Below are 15,725 nucleotides of genomic sequence, written 5' to 3' on the forward strand. Positions count from 1 at the left end.
GGCTCCCTTTTCCTTGGTCACATACTGCTTTTCACTTTCTACCATCAAAATGACTGCACTGCTGAGTTGCCCATGTCTAAAATAAAAGTAAATGAGCCATGACTCAAATATTAGAGCCAACTGTCGAATAATTGAAGCACAAGACAGAGAGGAAACACCTTGAGAGGGTTTTACACACTGAGATCATCCACACACTGAGATCATGATCTCAAGCTTGAGTGACAACACTAACATGGGATGATGTCATCTCTCTTTAGTGGCTTTGCTGGGATGCGATTCTGACATTCTCTTATTTTTAGACAGTTCCACAGCATCAGAGATTCTGGTTAATTTTGTATCAAATTTAAATTCAAATATAGATAGTAAGAAATATAAATGTTTTGTTACTCTAAAATTTTTATTTCTTTACTATTTATCAAAAATTATACACTGCTCAAAAAAATAAAGGGAACACTTAAACAACACAATATAACTCCAAGTAAATCAAACTTCTGTGAAATCAAACTGTCCACTTAGGAAGCAACACTGATTGACAATCAATTTCACCTGCTGTTGTGCAAATGGAACTTTGTACAGAACAAAGTATTCAATGAGAATATTTCTTTCATTCAGATCTAGGATGTGTTATTTGAGCGTTCCCTTCATTTTTTTGAGCAGTGTATTTTGGGTCAACTGGTAGTGTGGGATCATCCATATGTAAACTGTTTTTGAAGTGTGACCTGTAGATAAGTTGATAAATACAAAAAAAATAGAGAACGAAAAAATAAAAAAACTCCACATGAAGCTTCTAAATGTGCTGTTCATAATAACCACACAGAAGTCTGCACACACTGTTCTGCTGATGTTAAATGATAGGGGATGTTTTCCTAGATCTCATGTTTCAGGGGCTGCATGATACAGTCAGCAGGAGAAAAAGGCCAGACTAGGCAGCAGAACTGTTTACAACACTAATTATTTGTTTACAAGACTGATAAGCTATTGATTTGTTATTTTCCTGCCTGGGTAACATCTTGTACACAGTATTCCAAAACATTTCATAAACATTTAACAGATACTAATTGTGACATAATTTTGAGATCAACAGAATTTACACATTTTGTTACACTGTAACTACAAAGTAAAATGTATTTTATTGTAATTGTCATTACAACAGATCTGTGGTTCCCAAACCTTTAGGTTGGATTGCTTCAGCTTCCAACCCAAAAAAATAAAAGTCAATTTACAATGGGTACAAAGACAACACAAACAGAAAGCCCTTCTCTTTCTAATTGTGGATTTGGTTTCTCCTCTGAGAATGAGAGTTCTCAGACTAACATTGGTCTGTCTGCAGAAGTCACTTTCATTTGCCACACAGACATTGCTACAGTTTTCCAGAGTCAGCTTGAATGCATTTTTGTGCTTTGAAAATCAATTGTAAAAGCTTCTGTTTGCAATCACACAAACTGTTTGCAATCACACTAACTGTGTAATTACAAACATGTGTTAACATGTTCACCACAACAGAAAACCTTGCATAGTGACTAAAAACAATGTGACAATTTTACCAGATCAGAGACCAACTATGTGCTTCCAGGAATGCTGCATCTTACATCTGAAATTCAACACTTTTGCTGTAGCTAAGTGTTCTGGTTAATGCATCCAGTTCCATAACATGAAATATGTCAGTAGTTCAGAGCTGTCATCTAGGAAACACATTCTGGTGATGTAAAATTAAAAGATGCAATGGTGTTTTATGTGGAAAACAATGTCGTTTTTGTGACAAAAGTTCAACGGGCAGCTCTTTAAAACATCAGCACAGTGCTTTTCCTGGTGCTGACAGAGTTATTCTGAATCATGTCAAGAAATGTAACCAATGCTGAATGCAATCCCAAAGGTCCAATATTAAATGCATTGTAATAAATTACCATCAAACAAGAGACAAGATGGCAACAAAGCAAATGAAAATTGAGTGCATGAATCAAGGTACCCAGCAGTTAAGCTCAACATTACTGCCTACATGAAATGATCAAAGTAGAAACCTATTTGTGCCAATACCTGCGTCTCCATTATAAATGTAGCACTCAGTATCTATCAGTGATCAGAGGAGACGTTGACAACTTATTCAGGTGTTGGAGTAACAAACCTGTGGAACTTGTCATTTCATGATTGTACAGAAGACCTTCGGATCCAACACATTCAAATGACAGACAACATTATGACCTGTGTGATGCTGTGAGAGCTCTGGTGGAAGCAGCTGCACATTGTCTGAAAAAATATTTTTAAAAATTTGCTTACTACTTCATATGTTCTTCTTTGTTATTTTCGCTAGCAGTACCATCTGGTTGTTTAACATTTCAGGTTGTGCAGTTCTATCGTTAATGTTCTTTGTCAGGAAAAGTATTATTTGTCTAGTTTGAGGAGAGATGAAAAAGCAACACTACAACCATTGAATATTCACTCTCCAGTCCTACCAAGTTGAGTAAATACTTCACCTCTTCAACAGTTTAAGGCAGCTGTGCCAGATGGTGTTCCACAGACTGTCCATTTAAACCATCAGCCACCATCTGGAGGCTGGTGATGACACAAATTGGAACTTGCATTTCTCCTGGTTTTAACCAAAACCATTACATGTACAGATGATGCCATCTCTGTACCACTACAACCAGCTCTTGGTCTCCCAGAAAAACCAGCACCGACATGTTGGGATACTGGATGTTACTTTTAGCTCAGCCTTTGACTACAGCAGTATAAATAGGCTGGTTGACAAACTGTGCATACTTTTGTCTCTGGGTCAAGGATTCCTTCCAAAATAAATGTTAGTATGTCAGTCTGTGTAATCACATCTTACTGGTGTCCCCCAAGGTTATGTACTCTGCCCACCAAGTACACCCACAACTGCACTACAACCTACATTTCAAACTCTATTGTTAAATTTCACAGTTAACCCAAGGATCAACAGAGAAGAGATGAAATGTCCCAACAAATTTCAGTCGCACACAGAAGACCTGAACTGCAGCAATAATTCTGCACATTTATGTCTAAATGTGAATTCTTTCTAAAAACACTGAAATGCAACAAACTCAAAGAGAATACTATGAAAAACATGTACTCATTCATTATAGAAATCACATAGTTTTACAGTAAAGACTCATAACACTGCATAAAGGCAAAAATTTAAGAAGGATTTAGGGTTTCTTTGCATTTTTTGGTAACAAAAAGGGCAATTAGAAGATTTTTCTGTGTTGCTACTAAGTTGGGACAGCACAGACAATTTTTTATGTGATAGAACAACAAAGTAATGTGTCCACATACTGTGTTTGTAGAGAGGGTAACGCAGTGAGAGAACAGCATTTAGATCTCACAAGAATAAAGGACATGCCTGCAAATAATTCAGTTTATGAGTGGTATTAGATGAATCATTCATCAGAGGACATAAACACCAATCTAGAGGACACCAAGAGCTGTGTCGTTAGGATTCTTCTGTGTGTTTTGTGAAAAACAAATTTTTGTGGATAATTCTGGCTGGGACACCAGGAGAATTTACACACCACAGCAAAGGGCCTGAGGGGGCAGATGTGATTTCTCTAATACTATGTGGCTCAGTTCTCTGTCTTGCAGCCCTCCTAGCCCATCATTCGGTTGTTTCGACAGAGCAGAACCATATATACGCTCTCCTTGTACACTGGACTACTACAACTGTTTCATCACAGCCTGAATGAGCCACTAATAAAACCGCACTCTTTCCCACAGGCTTAGTGCCCACTTCTGGTTTACTCACCCACACATGGTGACACATCCAACTTCTCCGTCACATATTCTGCACTAAGCAGATTAGATGCTGTCCTCTGAGGGACAAGCAAGATTATGGAAAAGTGCATGTCGTTTTTTTTCTGTTTTTTTTTTTTTTCTACACGAAACAACAATCTTGAAAGGAGTTGAAGGCTGTTGGGGAGGGTGGGAATGAAATAAGAGGTGAAACAGTCCAAAGCTTGTGCGTCACCAGATTTTATTGTGTTAAACCTGTTGAAATCTCCCTTTCAACCAAGACTATAAAGACAACCAAATAATTGGAAATGAGATTATATATTGATATTGCCGCTCCAAATAGCATTTGTAGCTGAATTTTAAATTGAAAAAGGTTTATGTGGCTTATTTAGCAGTTTGAATTTCTGCTGCTTGAATTTTGAGTCTCAGAAATTCATAATTCCAACAGATGTTTTTAGAAAGTTTTTGTTTATTCTTTCATTTGTTGATTTCTAATTATTTCTAAATTTAAAGTGTCAAACTGTATTCTGATATAATGTTGAGATTTTCACATTTGTTTTCTATATCAATTGTGCCATTTGTGAGCTATAACATGAGATCATACACTGAAATTAAAAGTGTAGCATTTTGTGTGTGGGCACATAAAGTTGAAATGACAGGTTAATACATGTATATTGGCTTCAGGGTACATATCTTAAATCACGTTTCTACATTTACACTCATATTCAATAAATTAAAATACATGTCCCAATGAGACGTGTTTCTCAGATTTAAAGTATCTTTTGAAAATGAACTTTAATACATTTAAAATAGTTTTATTTTGTTGCTGGTCTGGAGTATTTTTCAAATTTTAAATGTCATGTTTTTCAGCAACAAAATATAAAATCTTCAGAATTTACAGAAATAAAGGCTTTCAAACAGCCATCTGTGTATAATCTATATAATATATTTCTCTTCAAAATAAATGAGCTTTTCAATAGTATTTCAATGTATTGAATGGATCTGTATTTTATTGCAGAGTTGACATCAAGTCTCGTATACATGAGCGCAAAAAAAAAAGTAGAACCACCACTGATGAAAGAGCAATAGATGGATAGAGCAGCAGCAAAGTAGAAAAAATTAGACAGAATGACATTGACTTTTCTCATAACAGAAAATTTACTTTTGGAAAAGACAGGCTATGATGAACAAGCAGAAGCTAGCAAGATTTTCTCAGATACCATGGAGTCTTAACTTCCCAAACATATGAAGGAAAAAAACTATGATTCTGGAACAAGTATTCAGTTTCTCTCCAAATATTAATATTGGCTTCCAAGCCCACTAAAAACATCTTGTTTTCTTTTTAGCTAAACACCTGTTTAGCAGTAATTTGCAACAATAAAAAAGTTATTGTACCCACTGAATTGTGTAAAACAAAAAGAATGCACTTAAAAGTGACTTATTTAGGGAAGGAGAATATCAAGTGAGGGGTGGGGTCGAGTTGGACGGAGTGTGGGAATGTGCATGTGTTCAGGTATAAAGCTCACACCTAAGCTCGGCTAACCCCACACACAGGATAAGTTGTGTTATTAGTGCTAGTTATGCTTAGACTCATTGTGATTGTTTGAAGGGATGCACAATATCCAGAAATATATGCAGGTATACAAGTTAGTGACCAAACTAAGACTGCCTTTATGCAATGATCCTATGGAAAATGTCTCATCTTACCCCAGTGCCATTTTATAATGCAATAAAGTACTTTTCTTAACTTAAATTTTTATAAAATGTTGTATGTATCCCTAGTAGAAATTTGACTTCACAATTTAAACCTTAAAATAGGTCTCTGTCTCTTTAAGAAACGTCTGCTCTTACCAAAACTCCGCCTTCTGCACGCCATCATAACAATGCTCCCCCATTAAACTGTTTACATCTGCAACATCTCAAGAAATCAACCAGGAAGTAAAAACTTGAGCGCAAATGGGTATTCCAAATGGACAATGACCCAAAGCATCCTGCCAAAATGGTTACAAATTGGCTCAAGAATAGCAAAGTCAATGTTTTGGAGTGGATATCACAAAACCCTGATCTCAATCCTGCCGAACATTATGTGAACGAGGGGATTTACAAACATTGCTCAGATACACCAGTTCTGATGAATGGGCCAAAATTCCTGCCAACTATTGTGAGTAGCTTGTGGAAGGAAACCCAAAACGTTTCATCCAAGTCATACAACTTGAGGGCAATCGTACCAAATACTAATGAGGTGCAGTTAAACTTTTGATTTTGAAGAAAGTAATAAAAGTTACCTTAAAAAATCTGACATGTTCAGATTTAATCTTCTGACCCACATGCAGAAACAACAAGTTCAATTAAGGTATAGGTTTTATTTCTTTCAAACAAGGAACAATTTGCAGGTTTCCTTGATGTATCAGGGAGTGGCAGTGTCATGCAATCTTTGGCGTCTGGAATGAGAGTTGGGTTATTGGTGGCCTGTAATGAGTTGATCAGATGCAGTATGAAAAAAGGCTTACTTTCGAATGGACTTGGTGAAGTGTGGGAGAAAGGTGCCCAGGGGTCCTGTGTGGAGAATGGAGATGGAGCCTCTGGAGGCGAGTGCGAGGTAGGCGATGACCGAGAGCCAGGGGTCTGACTGAGCGGAGTGGAGATGGGGGGGGGGACGGTGGAGCAGGCAGGCAGGTAGGTACTTGCTGGGGAGTTTCACAGGAGGAGAAAACGGTTGAACCGATTCCTAGAGATCCAGTGACAAAAACCTAAAGGAAGCAAAAACAAGAACTATGAACTTCAGGTAGGTTCTCAAGAAACTGATCAAAAGCTAAAAATAGCCGACAACAAGAGGTGGCCAGAGTGACTACCAGTAGACGTTAATCATCCAGCACTGAGTGAAGGCTCTGCTGCTCCTTTATCCCCAACACTCTGATGAGACTGATGAGCTCCACCTGTGAAGGCTGCCCAGGCTCTCCACCAAGATCCTCGCTGGAAGAAATGTGTTACTCGCACTCGCACACACGCACACAGGAACCCTGACATTATCCCTGTCATTATTCTGGCAGTTAGCAAATAGAAAATGTGTTGGTAAAACATGAAAAGTTTATTCTGATTTCACATCAGACAGTGTGAAAAAATGTATATGTCTTTTCACAGAGCACATGAACCTCTGGTTTTAACTGTAAATGTACCACAGCTCTGTAATGATGGAAGTGTTTTAGGTTGATGTACTTTTGCCTCTATGTCCCACAAAGCAGCTTGCATTCTCCAAGCAGCAGGGGATATTACTCACACACACAGGTGGTTCTGGGTTGGAGTCATCTGAGCTTTAATGTCTTCCAGCATCTTCACAGCAGGTTGGAAACCGCCAGTTTGGGACCCATCGAGCAGGTGAAATAGGTTTCATTACCGTTTATGTAATATTGCTCCCACCCCAAAAACAGTCACTCTTGATTTTTAGGCTTTTTTCTCTGCCTCTACTGTTGCAAAAGTGACTCAGTGCTTGAGTCATCCCTACTTTAATGTGTTCTATCTACAGTTTAGAGTCCATCACCTGTTTGGTTTCTGGGAAGTTTGGCTTTTATGGAAATTCTACATTATTAAAATTGACTTTTGCCTTGTATTTCATTTCATTTCCCCCTTAGAATAAAAGCTGCTGTAACTATAAACTGCTTCAGCTTAAGCAATAGGTAACCTTTAGTTATTTTATAATCCATCAGTTTAGCAGTGATATTTACCTTCTTAGTCATCTAAGCAGGTAAGTGTGTGTTCTTGGACTAGATTGTGTGGCTTATCAAAAAATAAGGTGAAGGAAAGACAAACTATACAACAAAACAAATGCATCTATAGGTAGAGAGTGGATGATTTAGAATGAGAGGAACAGGAACCATTTGAAATGAATTGACAAAAACACAGAACAATAAAACGGAAAGAAATGATAGCAGAAAAATAAAGAGGAAACAAAATGGTGATTTCTTTTTTTCTGCCAGAAGTCCAATTTTTCCAAAACTGTAAATTGTGTCCTGCCTTCCTTCCCAGAACACTTATTGAAACAAATTACCTAAAGGAATTACGTTTTTTGAGCAAACAGAAATTTAATAAAAAGTTAGGTTAGATATTTATGATACTCAGTATAAGAAGGAAGAAGCTGATGACTCGTAACATAAAAGACCAACAAAAAAAAAAAAATACAAATTTTAAAGGACACTTCAACACAAAACATTCATGTTTGATCAATCACCGTTCATAAATAATCATAAAATCCCTAATATAAAACTAAGCATATATACTTCAAAAAATAATACGAAATAAACTCCTGACCAAAATCACACTACTGCCTCATAACCAGGTTGAAAGTTTAGCTTCAAAATGTGAAGAGAAGAAATGAGAGCAAGAGACCAATCCAATAAACCAAACAGCTAAGCCCAAGAAACCCAACAAGGAGAACCAGAAGCATAAAACAGACCCTGTAGTTAGTAGCCACAGTGTTCTTGTTATACTGAACCACAAAAATCTGCTTAGATATGTGGGAATGTCTCTCAATGTGGTGAAAGTGGCTTCATTATAGACTTCCATGGTCTGAAATGGATATATATATATCCCCTAATCTCAAAGTAATTTTAAGAATGTGGGCGGGGCTGAAAAGCTGTGTATGGGCCATCAAACCCGACTCAGTTCTGCCAGGAGGATTTGAGTTAAAATTCCAGAAAACTGTAGTGAACAGCTTTTGGTAAATTGGAAACTTTGGAAAAGCTCTACCTGTCATTACTCTGTTATATAGTAAATATAAATAATTTAAATGTGGTCACCCAAACTGACCGAAAACAAGAAATGTTTAGTCTGATCTAATATAAGACAGCAAGAATCTTGTTTTTTAAAATTTTTTATTCTGTTTTGTGCAATGAATGTAAACTTATGGTTTCATTTCAGCTGTAATTATTACTTACTATCTTTTGTGCTTTTAAGCATTTGTATTTTGGAGGACTATGTTAATGGTTAATGAAAATGTAACTAACCCCTCATTAAAACCTGTGACTATAATCTGATGACATACAGGGCATGTTCAATGTGAAATAATACAATAGAGATTAATAACCATGCTGTTTGCTGTGACACTTGAAGTAAAAACTTAAAGTCTCTTGAGTGCCAGAGAGAACAATGTAACTCAAAGTAGAGTTGTTTCTGCTGCAGTCTCATTTGAAAAGAGTTCTGTTTGTCTTTGGAAATAACTATGTATGACAGAGTCATACAGAAATTACATCTAAAAAGGAAAGCTGTCTGAAAACAAAATAAATAAAAGAAAAGGAAAAACAATGAATGCTCAAACTCATATTTTTTAAAAAGAATATAAAACTTTAAAATTCTAAAACAGGAATACTTTAAAGGCACACAAAAATCTAGTATTTGCAGACAGGCTGAATCACTTGGTGTGATGTCAGTAACTCAAACAAAGCATTGAGACAATAGAAAGTAAATGTCCAACCCTGAAAACATCTGTGAGCTGCTGCAGCTGCTTAAAACTCCACAATAAACCTGACAAAATGACAGAACTGTTGTTACAGTCCTTGGTCTTCATGAGTGTATTGTCTAGAAAATGTGTGGACAAAAGAATCAATTGAAAGAGATCCATGATGAACTCATCAAGTCTCTGTTTCTGTATCCTTCATGTATCCAATCAACAATGTGGAGGAAAGGAAGTAAAGAGAAATTTCTCCACAGCTTAAAGTTTGAGCAAGTTACTAATAAATAGAGGAGGCAGAAACAAACATGGAGAAATGATGCTGAGAGACTGAGGAGGAAAAGAGTTAAAACAAAAAACTGTGCCGACCTTGTAAGGTTTGATTGTTATTTTCTGAGGAGGAATTTGACATGAATACCAAATAAAAGAAAGTATCATGTCTGTCTTGGAGAGCATTTGCACCACCACAGATAGGTAGGCATACCCAGAGAACTTTCTTAACTTTTCTTATAACTTTTCTTACTTACAGCCACACACAGTGTTTGTTATTTGGAATTATGTGATAGACCAGAGTGTTAAGTAACTAACTAACTAACTAACTAGATGACTTACTAAATTAATTGGCCTAAATTTGATGTTCTGATTTTATTTCAGAACATCAAAGTAAAGAGTACTAATTATTAGTATTTTACTAATTTACTAAAAAATTAGTGAAATACTAATGCTACAGTTTCCAGAATTCTAATTGAGAGGAAACGTTGAAAACAACACATCACATTCACTTTCTTGCTTCATTGTTATGAGCTACCTTGTGTGGATGTCACATAAAGTCCCTCAATGAAATATAATCAAGCTGAGTACATTTGGGGGGAAAAAGATGCAGTACAATTTATTAAATAAAGGAAAACTTACAGAGGGAACAAGGCCAAAAACCAGCAAAACAGAAGATTGATGAAAACAGATGAAAGAGGAAGACAATCAGGCTGGATACAGGTGGTTGCAATGAAGCTGATGAGCAAAATAAATTAAAATAAGAAAAACTGGCAGAATGACAACAATATGAGCACAACACAGAACAGCATGAGGAAGCCAAAGGAGAAAATTAAATCTAAGAAACATAAACTAAGAAACAAATGTTAAGGAATTAATAAATGTGGCAAAAAAAATAAAATACTGTAGAGAATAATGAACACAATGAACAGCACACAGCAAACCTAAATGGCAATAATGAGCCCATAAAATATTTCAAAAATAATATACTGAACAAATAAAAACACAAACCCTTGATGATTGTTTTAAGAATATTAAGGAAATAATAAAAAAATATACAGGAATCAGAACAGGAGAATAAACCACCAAACTAGCCCTGAAGGAAAGGGCAAAGACATACTGTCAATAAATTAATGAACAAAAATAAACTAAAGCCAAAACCTAAACGTCTAGAGAAAATTTTTCATCACTTTCTCTACTTTGTGATAACAGTAATATTACTCCTAACATACCGGTGAAACAAATTAAATCAGTGTTTAAAATCTGTTCAGTCATTGAGCTATAACACAGGATGAACTCCTGTGACTCTGATGACAACTTAAATATCAGACATGCATTGAAAATCCTGTGTGAAAACCACTAACCTGCTGCCTTAGGTCTGCAGAACTGCTGCAGTATTTCATGTACGAGCAAGTTTCCTTCCAGATGGCATGTTCAGTGTTTGAAGCCCAAAACCTGTCATGATTATATTGAAGAGACAAATGAGGCGCAGTTTATGTGTCTCTGGGTATCTGGGTCTATTTTTGATTTGGTGTCAGAATACTCACCACACACATGGCATCCGTTTACTATGTGTGGCCATTTTGGATGGCACGGATATCAGATTTTACTGGTTGACAGTCACGTGTCACTCTGTGCCCATTCTGAAGGGGGTTTTACGGAGACATATTCAGGATCTGGAAGAGCTTACCGGTAGTGTCCCACTCAGACTTTCCTCTCTTCATCAATCACAATGCTATTTTAACATCATGTTAAAAGTGACACTCGACCCTGTTATTTTCCCAGCCCTGTCCAGTAAAAGCTCCCTGTGAATTGTGATGCCAGGTCATTTAGAGTAGAACTCTAATTGATTCACATTGAGTCAGAACAGACAGAACCCAACTTTATTTATCAGCAGGATTTCTGACAGAATCTAAATAATAAAATCCTTCTGTTTCTTATAATGATCTTTGCATTAAATTAAAATAATGCTTTCTCACATCTACATTTAAACATATTGCTTTAGTATTTTCAGTGATAGAGCCTATTAAAGCAAAAAACCTTCAATAAATCCCACCCAAATGAAGAAATGGCACTAATGAAGTGATATCACTACCAGAGAATGTATGTGTTATACAGTAATTGTCTCCAGTCTTATTATTCATGGTCTGTAAAGCTACTTTTCTTCCAGAGATCTGCATGGTAACTTGTCCAGAACCTATTATCCTGCCTCCTGCTATGGAGTAATTTTTGTTGATTTTTCTTAGTGTGCAGGAATCTCAGCTATTTTCTGATAGGATCTTCCCAATTCAGTTACCTGTTGTCAGGAAATTTTTGTTTTTCACCAAATATTTGGGGACGTTATTCCCCAAACCATGTGTCAAACTCATATCCTGGGGGCCAAATCTTTTTATGTGACTCTCCAGAGACTAAAAGGACACCTTCAACAAGAACCTTCAAAAAAGAATGTGTGCTTAAAAATTATTTTATCAATCAAATCAAAGCAGTTTGTATCTGCACACTGCCAAACGTCATTAGCGCAGAAAAACATTGATTTTTTTCTGCACTATTTAACTTCAATAAGTTAAATACTCCCCAACTCGAGTGCAGAAACAGCTATTTACTAATATTTTCACAGTTTGTTAATGGGTTTGTTACCCGGGAGGATATTTATGATCTTGATATGACGCAAAATGAAAAGTAGTTTAATTTTCCACAACCATAGATTACAGAAGATCTGTGATGTTGAGTCTGGTGAATCAGATCTAAGTAGCTTTGGTTTATGTTTTGGTTTGTTGTATTTTAAAGACTGACTGATACCAAGGCCTCTTTTTTAAAATGTTCTAGAAGAGAAACAGATCTTCCTCAATGCTGAACTGTGTGCAGGAGATGTTTTGCTAAAGTTTAATGCTTTGTTTTGTGGAAGACCCACCAGAAGTGTTTGTTGCAGAACAGGTCAATCATAGAGTCTTACTGATCTTAGTGTGTGGATCTGTTTTGTTTGAGAGAGGCTCTTTCCTGAACAAAGGAGCTCCTGACTGCAGTTATCTCACCCGACTGCAAGGGATTTAAGGATCTGTCATTATCTGATGGTGAACCTTTCTGGTAAAGGTTAACCTTGAGTATTAAGAAAGTTATTTATTAAGTCTGAAAGTCTTCTAGCTTACCTATCTTTGACTCACTCCTCATACACTTTGTACCTTCTAGGGCAGGGGTGGGCAATCCTGGTCCTCGAGGGCCGGTCTCCTGCAACTTTTAGATGTATCTCTACTTCAACACACCTGAGTCAAATAATGAGGTCATTAGCAGGACTCTGGAGAACTTGACTGCACTTAGGAGGTGATTCAACTATTGGATTCAAGTGTGTTGGACCAGGGAGACAGTCAAGAGTTGCAGGACACCGGCCCTCGAGGACCAGGATTGCCCACCCCTGTTCTAGGGTGAAGTCACTGCTGTGTCCTCTCACCAAATTCCAGATTTTTCCACCAGAAACCTTTGAGTCAGTCATCGTCCGATGTTTGTTCATTCCACGGTCTCCACAACTGCTCTATTGTCTTTGGCTGTCATCTGCCTGCCTGTACTCCAACACCCTCTGCTCTCAGAATCCTTCTAGAACAATAATCCTCATCAAACTCCACCGAGGGTAGATGATCCAGGAAGTCTGTCAAGTACTTCCTGGATCATTTACCCTCCTCAATGTCAACTACCAATCCTGGAAGCGAGAGCCCACTTTCCTTCATCATTACAAAGAATTAACTAAACACCTGTTTTGCTGTTCTAATCACTCTTCTCCTTCCCAGATGTCGCAGATACCAGAACCCCTAAATCCCAAATTTATTTTTGAAAATAAATTCCTCAGTTTATACATTTATGAAAATTACCAGGAAACATGGCAAAAGCACACAGTTCCAATAAAAAAACTGAAGCTCTGTTGTTTGGGCCGAGTGACAGTTCAAAACCTCAAGTTGACCTTGTCTCACTATATCAGTACCTCCTTGTAAGGCTGGATTGGAGTCTTAAATGTGATACACAAGTAATAAACCTCAGACTGTATTGCACTTTATGTTGGTCGCCTCAGTCACAGGAGACCGTCTAGATTCCAGTTGGTTTTAAATGCTACTGCTTGGATTTAATCTCTACTAACAGGCGAGAGAATATTGCTTCTGTTTTAGCATCACCTCTCTAGCTTTTAGAATAGATTTTAGAATAGTTTTAGAATAGATTTTAAAATCCTTCTGTTTGTTTTCAAATGTTTTTCATGACCTTGCCCCATGGCATCTGTCTGACCTGCCTTATGTTCCCCAACTCGTGCTTAGTCAGTTGTTAGTCGTCCGGGAAATGAGGAGGAAGTTGAGAGGCAGCTGCTTCCTCTCAGTTGCTTCCCCGAAGCTGTGGAATGGTTTATCTTTTCATATCAAATGAATTCAGTCTCTTTGTGGTTGTAAGTCTTTGCTTAAAGCTTACTCCTCCTCAATCTATTTAACTCAGTCTGAAGTGTTGGTTTTTACAGTTATTTTCATTGTATTTGTATTGTTTGCATTTTTATGTTATGGTTGTGGTGTACAGCTCTGCTGGATTATTAATCAAAAGTTCCTAAACATTCCCATCAGCCTTAAAAGTAAAGTCTTCAAAAGGATTCAGTTACAACCTATTCTACAATTGTAGGGTTGGAAATTAATGTGGTGCCAATGTTTTGTTTCAAACAGTAAAGTATTTCCTAATACGATGAGTTAACATATGATTTTGTTTAAAAAGTTCTTTATTTTCATCTTCCCATGATTATCCAGTTCTTTAGTGACTAATTAGCACTAAAGGTTATTGTCCATCCGACTTTCCTGAAAGTCACTTATCGTTACAGTAGCCTGTACTTTTATAATTAGATTGACCCCAAGAAATAACCAGCAGGGCAAAAAGCTACAAGCCCCAACAACAATCTGCTGTTTTAAAACAGTGTTGTGTCATTGGCAAAGGCATTATTGCAGTTCCATTGTTTTTGCCTCCCATCAGCGGTGCAGCTGTTTTCAATCCATGAGTGCGAGGCAGCAATGCCAAACATTAACGCTCTATTTTTAAACTACCAGTAAGGTGCCAAAACTCTGCTGACCACAACAGGGGCAAGAGGTTTGTTCCTTTGTTCCTGAAATCTGGACCGCAGTGGCATAATCTGTAAACAGCATGCTTCAATAGGACAAGTTTATAAATTTGATTGAATATTAATGGTTCATTCTGCTTAGAAGTACAATATGTGAGACACAGCAAGCGCACAACTCTCTTCAGGACATGTAAACTGCTGAATAAGGTGTTAGAAAACAGGAACTTCCTTAACATTGCGGGGATTGGTTTAGGACTGTGCCCTCTCACATAGAGCGCACATTTTCTGTGACATGTTACTCCTTATCAAAGCAGTAAGAGGAGGTCAAGAAATAAAAACAGCTACTCTGAGAAAACTGCACACTCCTGTTGAAACATCTCTGCGTCTTGGAATGCAAACTACGCATTTCCAGGTCACACATTTTTATTGAATCATCCAGAACATGTTGCAATTTCTGAACAAGTGAATGCATGTAGTGAGGAAAATTTTAACCTTTCAAAGTCGAAAGTATTAGTCAGATTCAATAAATTAAGGCGGCCATTACAAATTGATGTTAACAGGAGACAGTGTCAGTTTCATCTGCCCATTCAAACAACGAGCAACTATATTTTAAAAAGGGTTCTCTGAAAAAACTGAGACAAATCTGGGGATATTTGTTTTTAAAGTATTTAACAAAATTTCCTACAGAGGTGGTTAACTGGTTTAAATGGCACACACCACTTCAAGGTCCCTTTTGGATATTTGACTACTGTTTTCAGACTTTATAGAGCAAATTTAAATAAACTGTTTCCAGCCACAGAACTTCAAGGGAAGGTCACAGATTTTCAAAGGGCTTAGGGTTTTGGTTTTAGGAAGGCTATGATTTGTCCATTCCCAAAAAAATTATCCATTTTAGATAAACCTATTGTTTTTTTTGTTGAAGCTTTGCTATTCTATTCAACACAGAATAGTTCAAATGCACCCATAAAGATCCCAAATTATTATTCATTCTCATGATGAGTGTGAGCTAAACTACTGGCCTCCCAGCTATGTCTGGTGTTAACTGTGGGCTACACAGTGGCACAGCTGGTAGCACTGTTTACTTACAGCAGGAAGGTCCTGGGTTTGCATGGTCATATTATATATATAGAGTATATATATATATATATATATACATATATACATACACAAATTTTATTTAGCAGCTGTTCTTCCAAA

The 15,725-nt window shown here is 37.0% G+C and overlaps 1 protein-coding gene across 1 annotated transcript in view; it reads right to left on the reverse strand.

Annotated features, from left to right (window-relative positions):
- Positions 1-6,856, reverse strand: part of lepr (leptin receptor) — a 41,289-nt gene extending 34,433 nt beyond the window's left edge. Inside the window, exons 1-2 of the mRNA XM_028026959.1 lie at positions 6,597-6,856; positions 6,255-6,494 (exon numbers count right to left, since the gene is read on the reverse strand). The gene's annotated coding sequence lies outside the window, so the exon portion shown is untranslated. The remainder of the gene's footprint in view (positions 1-6,254; positions 6,495-6,596) is intronic.
- Positions 6,857-15,725: the final 8,869 nt, after the last annotated feature.

This window comes from Xiphophorus couchianus, chromosome 9 (assembly GCF_001444195.1).
Source record: "Xiphophorus couchianus chromosome 9, X_couchianus-1.0, whole genome shotgun sequence".
NCBI classification, from domain to species: Eukaryota; Metazoa; Chordata; class Actinopteri; order Cyprinodontiformes; family Poeciliidae; genus Xiphophorus; species Xiphophorus couchianus.